This window comes from Octopus bimaculoides, chromosome 8 (genome assembly GCF_001194135.2).
Source record: "Octopus bimaculoides isolate UCB-OBI-ISO-001 chromosome 8, ASM119413v2, whole genome shotgun sequence".
Lineage (NCBI taxonomy): Eukaryota > Metazoa > Mollusca > Cephalopoda > Octopoda > Octopodidae > Octopus > Octopus bimaculoides.
The window spans coordinates 22,144,672-22,153,586 of record NC_068988.1 but is presented as its reverse complement, the minus strand read 5'-3'; positions in this window follow the sequence as shown (position 1 = coordinate 22,153,586).

Below are 8,915 nucleotides of genomic sequence, written 5' to 3'. Positions count from 1 at the left end.
ATACACATGCGCACACAAATGCTAGTAGTGTGTATACAATCACAATATATATTCATATAGATGTTATGTGTTTGTACAAGTGTAAGAATATGTTTGAGTCTGAGTGTATATGTGTGTGTGTGACTGTATGTATGTATATTTATACGCTTGTATCATGGACTATTGAATTGATGCTTGTGATCGAATCTATATACATAAGTGAGCATACGTGAGTGTATGTGCATCTATAAATGTATGTCTGTGTTGCGTGTTCGCAAAAGATGACGTTTACACAACGACTTTTAATACTAATAAAAGCGAATAATATTGAAAATAACTTCTAAACTTTCACGAATATTTACAGTCGTGTAAATTTGATGCCGATCACTACCGCCATAAAAATGGTGGTATTCGACATGAAAAAACTAGTGTCTTTGATCTCAATTATTGATACGTTGTCTTCTAACGAATCATTAATTATTTTTAAATGTTTGCCAGTTTTGTTTTGTTTGTTAGTCGTTGTTGTAATTGTTGCTTTTCTTGATTTTGTGGTGTCTTTTTTTATTTTTGTTTATGTATCGTTGCTTTGACTTTTATCTTTTACAAATCCTTAATTCTAAAAATCCAACAAAAACATCATAGAGAGAAACAAAAAAATCGAAATTGCGTGGCTCTCTTTTCCCTCATAAGTTTTACATATTTCCTTATTATACCCATTATTTTCTTGTTGTTTTGCTTCTTTTTCGATATCTATCTATCTATCATTTTTTGCATCTATCTACCTGTCTATATATTTATGTATTTATATATTCATTCATTTACTTATTCAAAGGTAACTCTGATAAGTGTGTTAGATAGAACGGAAAGCTGAAACAAAAAAGTGTATTCGTCCAGTTTTATGACCACATTTTCAGTTGCCTAACACAGAGATAGTATTTTATTTTGCTATAAACATATTAATCTCATATTTACTACTAACATTTATTTTGTTATTCGATTGCTTTTTTTTTTTTGCCAAATGTCTAATCTATTTTTCTTTCTAAATTTTTACAACTGCTTTACGGCGCTCCTTCCTTCCCAAAATGATTTCAGTCTATGTTGCATTCATTGCAAAGCCAATGATATCCTATTAACGAGATGTAAAACTAGATTACAGGATTGTTTTGTTTTGCCTACCACAAAACTTCAACCAAAAATTAATGCAAAAACACTTACAAGACACCGAATTAGTGAAATAGAGTCTCATAAAGTTCTTGTATTCGAAAGTGTCCATATATCAGTGTTATTACTCACAACCAGAACAATTTAGGTCGTCTATATTTATTCCTTAAGCCGTTCGCTCCCAGTGAAACTTAGGTCAACTTTTCTTGAATTTGGGTTGTAACTCTGTAACTCTGATTCTTGTTTTTCATAAATCCTTTACAAATACTTGCAAATATTCACATGCGAGAAGACTTCCTTGTTGATTTCGAATTCTCATCAATGTTTCTATACCTTTTCTTTCCCTTAAGTATTGGTGATGAGCCTACACAAACCTATTTTTACCTCTGCCAAGAGATGGTCCGTATTAGCCTGGTCTCTATCCTTTAACCTATGCAGCATGAGAAGCCCTATCAGGAGCTTTCACTCTGTTGGCAGAGCTCTGAGGGTCATCAAAGCGCAGAAACTACTACGACGCACCAAGAACTGAATATTGTGGTGGGTCTATGCATATAATATGCTAAACATATTGCGAAATATGCGAGATAAGATGGCACTTTATCCATTTTGTTTAAATGGCACTCTGAAATCTAAGTTCAAATGCCGTCGATTTTACCTTTCAACTATTCACGACGAATTCACGACTAGTTTTATGAAATACAAATCAACAGCAAAATGGTTAAGGCGAAAGTAGAAAATCAGTTATGTCAAAAACTTGCTGCAGATTAATCTAACATACTAAATTGTGCATATTTTTATTCTTTAAAATTTCATGTTTCAAATATTGCTTACTAAATATTTTTCTAAATCTTCACACGACTATCTGACTGTATACCTATGTTGTAGAAATTTATTTTAATGTTGTATGCGTAAATTTCCCCTTAAAACATATGATCAACAACTATTATAAGAGTTATCTCTCTTGATTGCTCTTAAACGTTACGCAGCTTCTAGAGTAAATTTTGTGTGGCAATTGTTTAGATAATCGAAAGAAGTTCTCCAATTGACATACACGAAACCCCACTGTATCCATAGAATGTTATAATATAGTACATATTATACATGCACTATTGTAACATCAGGAATAACATTGTAGTAAATTTTAATAACATACTAAGACTTTAAAGTATATTATAATGCCCTCGTCGATCATTTATTTCATTACAATTGTGATGTTGTTACAACAGTGGTATTTGGTTAAAGTGATCGAATTATCGACAACGAGTTTCAAAGATTCCACTAACTGATTTACCATCAAAATTAACGAGTGAATGACTAAGTACTTCACAGATATAAATACCGTTTGCATAATGATCAGAGAGTGTCAAAGTGTCAGGGCGTGAGTCAAGAGTAGACCTCGAAATTGCAGATATAATCTAACACGAGGCTGATGTGAAACTCACCTGCCCAAAATGTCTCAGGGACAGACAGAACTCGCAAACTCGCGATTACGAAGCTTATTTGAGAAAACAATACTGCCATACTGCGTCTGTATATTATAATAGCGTAGAATATTATAGTATTGAGTGTCACTGTAAATTATATTTGCAATTTCCGGTGTTCAATATTAAACATGCATTGCCATGAACTGTTCTGATCAAGACTTTTTGAGAAACACTATTAGTTGCCCATAAATGCAAGCCTACCATCCCTACAACAACTGTGTTTTCCTATGCAGAGTTCGCCGATGTGGACCGATACAGCTTGACGCTAGTGTTGTCATAAGTTTTGCTTTACAATGGAGAGTAACGAAAGAGATGTTCTAAGATATCCCACCCGACTCTTTGACATTTCAGCCAATCCACTGCTTGGAATTATTTGACTTCTTATCGGCCCGAAAGTATGAAAATAACAGCTGATTTAGACGGAATATGAAGTCAGAGCACAGAGAATCGGAACAGTCTACCCAACCCTCTCAAGACTGCTCATGCGCCGAATAAGTAATTAACAGCATTGAAGATTGAATATTATGAATATATGTTTCCTCGAGCCTCAAGGCAACGGGCCACTATGCTCTTCCATATTTCTCTGTCTTTAGCAATAGTTAAAGCATGAAACCGATTTTTGCCAAAACTATGCAGGTTGTCTTCAAGTTTACTTTGGCCTATCTTTTGGTTTTTTATCATTAACTGATAACCTTGCCATTACCGTTCATGCTTGGATGTTGTCTTCTGTGTTTACACATCCGCAACCAGACTCAGTCCTCTGCCCTTGATGACAAATCTCAGGCGTGTAGCGCTGGCTCTTCGGAGCACCTCCTTGTTTGTGATCTTACCGTTTAGTGCCTGACATTTTGGAGAGCATTCATTGAGGTATTTGGGTTGGAAAGTACGAATTGTTCTTTCATATCTCTGCTGCATAGATTGCTGTTGAGATAACAATCGACCAGAATGATCCTAATCTGGTTTGTGATGTGAGTCACTTTAATTGCAATATTGATTGAAGTGTGTTGAATAGTCCAGCACTTTTCACAATGCTTTATCCTACGTCCGTTTCACCATTGCCATTTGCTGTACGAACGCTACCAAGATATGTAAAGCGTTCAACCTCTTCTCCTAGTTTCCCCATTGATTGAGATTTCATGTGCTTCACTGAAGGCAACTTTCTGTGTTCTTGTTTTTAGATATATTTACTCTCGTACTGTGGAGGCGCAATGGCCCAGTGGCTAGGGCAGCGGACTTGCGGTCATAGGATCGCGGTTTCGATTCCCAGACCGGGCGTTGTGAGTGTTTATTGAGCGAAAACACCTAAAGCTCCACGAGGCTCCGGCAAGGGATGGTGGTGAACCCTGCTGTACTCTTCCACCCCAACTTTCTCTCACTCTTACTTCCTGTTTCTGTTGTGCCCCTTGTAATTCAAAGGACCAGCCTTGTCACACTGTGTCATGCTGAATATCCCCGGGAACTACGTTAAGGGTACACGTGTCTGTGGAGTGCTCAGTCACTTGCACGTTAATTTCACGAGCAGGCTGTTCTGTAACCCTCGACGTCGTAAGCCACGGAGTGCCAACAACAACAAACAACAACAACAACAACTCTCGTACTCCATGACTATAGTTTTATATATTATGATATTAGCACTATATTATAATATATCATAATAATAATAGTACTATATTTCTATATTATTACATGCTCTATTGTAATAGTTTATTATATTATATCGTAACGCAGTTTATAATTGCATTTTTTTTTTTACCTTTCTGCGAAATCACGTTTTGCTTTTTTTTCTTTTCTGTTTATTTTTTTTTCTTTTTACGTTTTGCTTTAATTCTAAATATGATTATAAAAGGCAAAGGTTCACTTTAACGCATCACAAACGTCTTCAGGAAAATTACTTTATTCTAACTTTGTTGATTTCTTTAGAAACAAACGATATCTGATCAACGACAGAAGAAATCGGATTATAAAATATTACAGTCGTTAATTTTTTTGTCTGTTTCTGATTTTCCTCTTACGTAAGGAATGGTAAAAGACAATCTGGAGACATATTGTTTTCAATAACCAATTCACTATACAGCTGTGATTACACAGAACTACGGCGATCGACAAATGGATTGTGTCTTATGGAATGCGTTGTTAATATCGTGAAGATACCGAAATCAGATTTGTATTCCGTTAAAACATTAAGATAATACTTTTCATATAAGCAACTGTATTTACCATAGGAAATTAACATAATTTATTGCTATTAAGCAGGAGTTTATAACACTTCCACTACCACAACTAGCATCAGCTCTTTCACCACCACCATTACTACTAAAAGTAAAAACAAAAATAATAACAATAATCTTATAATAAATAATTCTGCTAGTCATTGCGTTACTTCGGTCGTCAGGAACGCTTTCACGTGAAAAAGAGGGAGAGAGAAGCGCCCATGACATGAGGTAGAGGGAATGTAATTGTAACCCGACCCATCTTTCGATGTGCCTCCAGACCCCGTGCAGTTATACAGCACACTCTCAAAGTGGACCTGTAGGGAGAAAAACAAGACAAGAAGGAAGGGTAAGTGAAAGGGGTTACCTACATTCGCTTTCCTTGGAACTCTATAGTTCGTTTTGGAAGTTCTTTAGGATTCTAGATGGTCCTTGCATTGAGGTTTTTCACAACATTAGGGAAATATTTCCTCACTATTTTGTATGTCTCCAAGTTTAACCTTATTTCCAGGTTTAATGACACTAAAAGTGCTGGATCTGAAGACCTCGTTCTGTTTCAATGTTTCTCTTTGTGCAATAAAAAAACATTCGTTTTACAACCGTGCTTCTCATTAGTACAACTTTTAGGAGTGGGTGTGATTTCATGGTGTGTTTGCGCATCTGTCTGTTTGTGCGACTCCTGCGTTTGTTTTCTGTTTTGTTGAAGGGGGTTATGATAATGGTGGTTGTGAGTTTGTCGCCGTAGATTTGTCTGTGTTTGATGTTGGAGAGGCTTCTCTGATGTCATCGTGTTTATGTGGTTTGTTTAGAGCGGTAGCAGCTATTTCGAAAAAAAATTATTTCAAAGTCGGAAAAATGAGATGCCAATGGCGGGGATGTGGGGAAATATAGTTTTGTGTGTGTTTATGTGTGTTTGTATTTGGACGAAGAGGAGAGAGAGAGAGAGAGAGAGAGAGAGAGAGAGAGAGAGAGAGAGAGAGAGCGTGTGTGTGTGTGTTTTAAGTACTATATATAAAACTTATGCGATGTATTGTTTTCCATATTATGTAATATAATTAATTATACAGTAATATCTACGTAATAATTCTTTCGGTAAAGTGTCGAAGGCACAACTGCAGTCTTATGCAATACAACGTGCTGCTCGGCATAATACTAATCACTGCATAATACTAATTTTTTTTAGCAAAGACTACTTTGTAAATTATAGGGTGCCCTTAATGGATATAAAATCCGTTTTACTCTACCACGTCCACATTTTGATCTACACAATATCGCACATATACTTTACTTATAGAAAAGTGTCTAATCTTGTGAAAATTATGTGTAATTTAGTAATGTGCTTATTAATGTTCAATTAATCATTGTTAAAATAACAATATGCATCCAGAAACTTTACACAAAAAAGTCACAGCATTGATGTTACTGTCACGTTCAGTAGCATCGAATTCAAGAATAGCGAAGCCTTCGAAAGTCTACCATCACACGAATATCAGCTCGCCCATTACATCATATACTCGTCGTTCAACTTCATTGAATGAATTTCTGAACATGTGTCTTCATCAGTTTTCGACTGTATGATCCATTGAGCACGCCATCTTTAATCTTTGCTTTGCTTAATCAAAGAAAAATACTTTTCTACAAGTTGACTGGTTACCTCTTAAGGTCCATTGACTCCCACAAAAATTTTGAAGATTCCATGTTTAATATGTAGTGATGGTAATACAGTTAAGTCAAGTGAAACTAGTGGCACGTAGTGGAAGCTTTTATTCCCTGCTCTCTATTCATAACAGTCAACCAATCCTGTCGACTTGCAGTGCTCATTTTAATCCCGGTTGTCTCACAGGCACGACAAGCAGCAAAAATCAGATCTTACGACAAGGAGTAAAACTCAGATTTTACGACAAGGAGTAAAACTCAGATCTTACGAGAAGGAGTAAAACTCAGAGTAGTAAAACTATGAAAGTTACCTCCAGCTTTCTACTTGAACTCATCATGCCTCATCAACGAAATTTAGATCTTGGTAGAGTCGTATGACTCTTATGGCAAAGTGGCTGAGTTAAAATTGGTTTCAGATTTTGGCACAAGGCCAGCAAGTTTGGGGATGAAAATAAGTCAGTTACATCGACCCCAGTGCTCACTGGTTCTTATTTTATCGAACCTGAAAGGATAAAACGCATAGTTAATCCGGCGGAATTTGAACTCAGAACGTAAAGACGGATAAAATGTAGTCAAGCATTCCAACCAGCGTGCTAACCATTCTGCCACTTCACTGTCCTGCTGCGAGCTAATATTGAGACAACCACAAGAAACTAAATTTGTGTGTTAGCGCGCGTGCGCACTCACGTGCCTGGAAGTGTGTAACTTAAAACGATATTGACAACAGAGATTTCTAGCAGCAGTAGTGTCCATATACCCTCTCTGCATTTCCAACAACAAATAATAATAATAATGATAATCTACAATGACAGAAAGTGTGTGTTTATTGCATTCGCTAAATGAATGTCAAAAGGATGAGAGAGTAATTTGTTCTCCACACCGATGAACAAAATATCTGAGATCTAACAGAATGATTCATTTTAGTTATCCATCTCAACTCACAACGCTGCGTGGCAGATGGATTGTAAGCTAAAACGTATCAAACGTTGGCCAGAGAACCGCATCCAGTAGATTGAAGAACAAATCTATATTCGTATTAATATCCATATGAGAGCAAAGAAATTTCTATAATTAATTGAAAAAGCGATTAGTGAAATGAGTTATTGACAATGATGTTGATATAAAGCATATGTGATAAATCAGTATATGAGCTTGATTGATAAACTGTGAAAAAATACATCTGACTGCACATGAACTGATATTTACTTAATAGCTGAGAACTTTTTATGATATTCGTACAGCGACAGACGAGCTCAAGAATCATTGACTGAATACACATACTGAATACTGTCAAGAGATTTTATATATGTATATATATATATATGTATATATATATATATATACATGCATACACATACATACGTATATATATATACATTACATGCATACATGCGTGATAAAATACATGTGAAGTCATACATATCGCAAACGTTCATGTGTCTTTATATTTGACATAGATATAACAGCGTACGTACAGTATAGCATATAACTACATATTACTTATATATGTGAGCGCATGATTTTTAGGATATACACACGCATTATCATCTACAGTTCATATAAAACTAGCTATAATATAAACTTAATTCTCTCTCTTTCTCTCTTTTTCTCTCTCCATTTCTCTCACGCATGTCAGAATATTGCAGCAAACACATACACACCGGTGCACACAGATGCACACAGGCACACGTAATATATATATATATATATATATATATATATATATATATATATATATATATATATATATATATATATATATATATATATATATATATATATGTATGTATGTCTGTGTGTGTGTTTGTGTGTGTATGTATGTATATGTATATACACATATATGTATATACATTTATGTACATACATTCATATACATATATATATGTGTATATATATATATATATATACATTTATATATACATATTTATGTGAGTGTATATGTAAAGGTATATGCATACACATATACATATACGAATGCAGATATGCAGACATGCATACACAATCACACATTTATATATATTTATATATATATGATCGATGCCTCATGTCAGCTGGAAGAATATTATTTACTCGATCGCGAAGCGACTACTTATTCAACCAATCATGAAACAGTTTCTTGCTAACCAATCTACTACGTGTTTCGCTTCCCTATTTGTTAGCAGCAGCATCAGGATCCAGCTGAATATGTACCACTATGTCGATTAGTGTTTACTGAGGAAAGCGATAATGCAAAAGTATATGCTACGTATGAGAGTCTCTGTTTGTAGATGTTTACCTATCTATGAATGATTCTCGATACATATATATTTACACCTACCTACCTACCAACCTAGGTACGTAGGCATATATATATATATGTATATATAGATAAATAGATGTATGTATGTGTATATATATATATATATATATATATATATATATATAT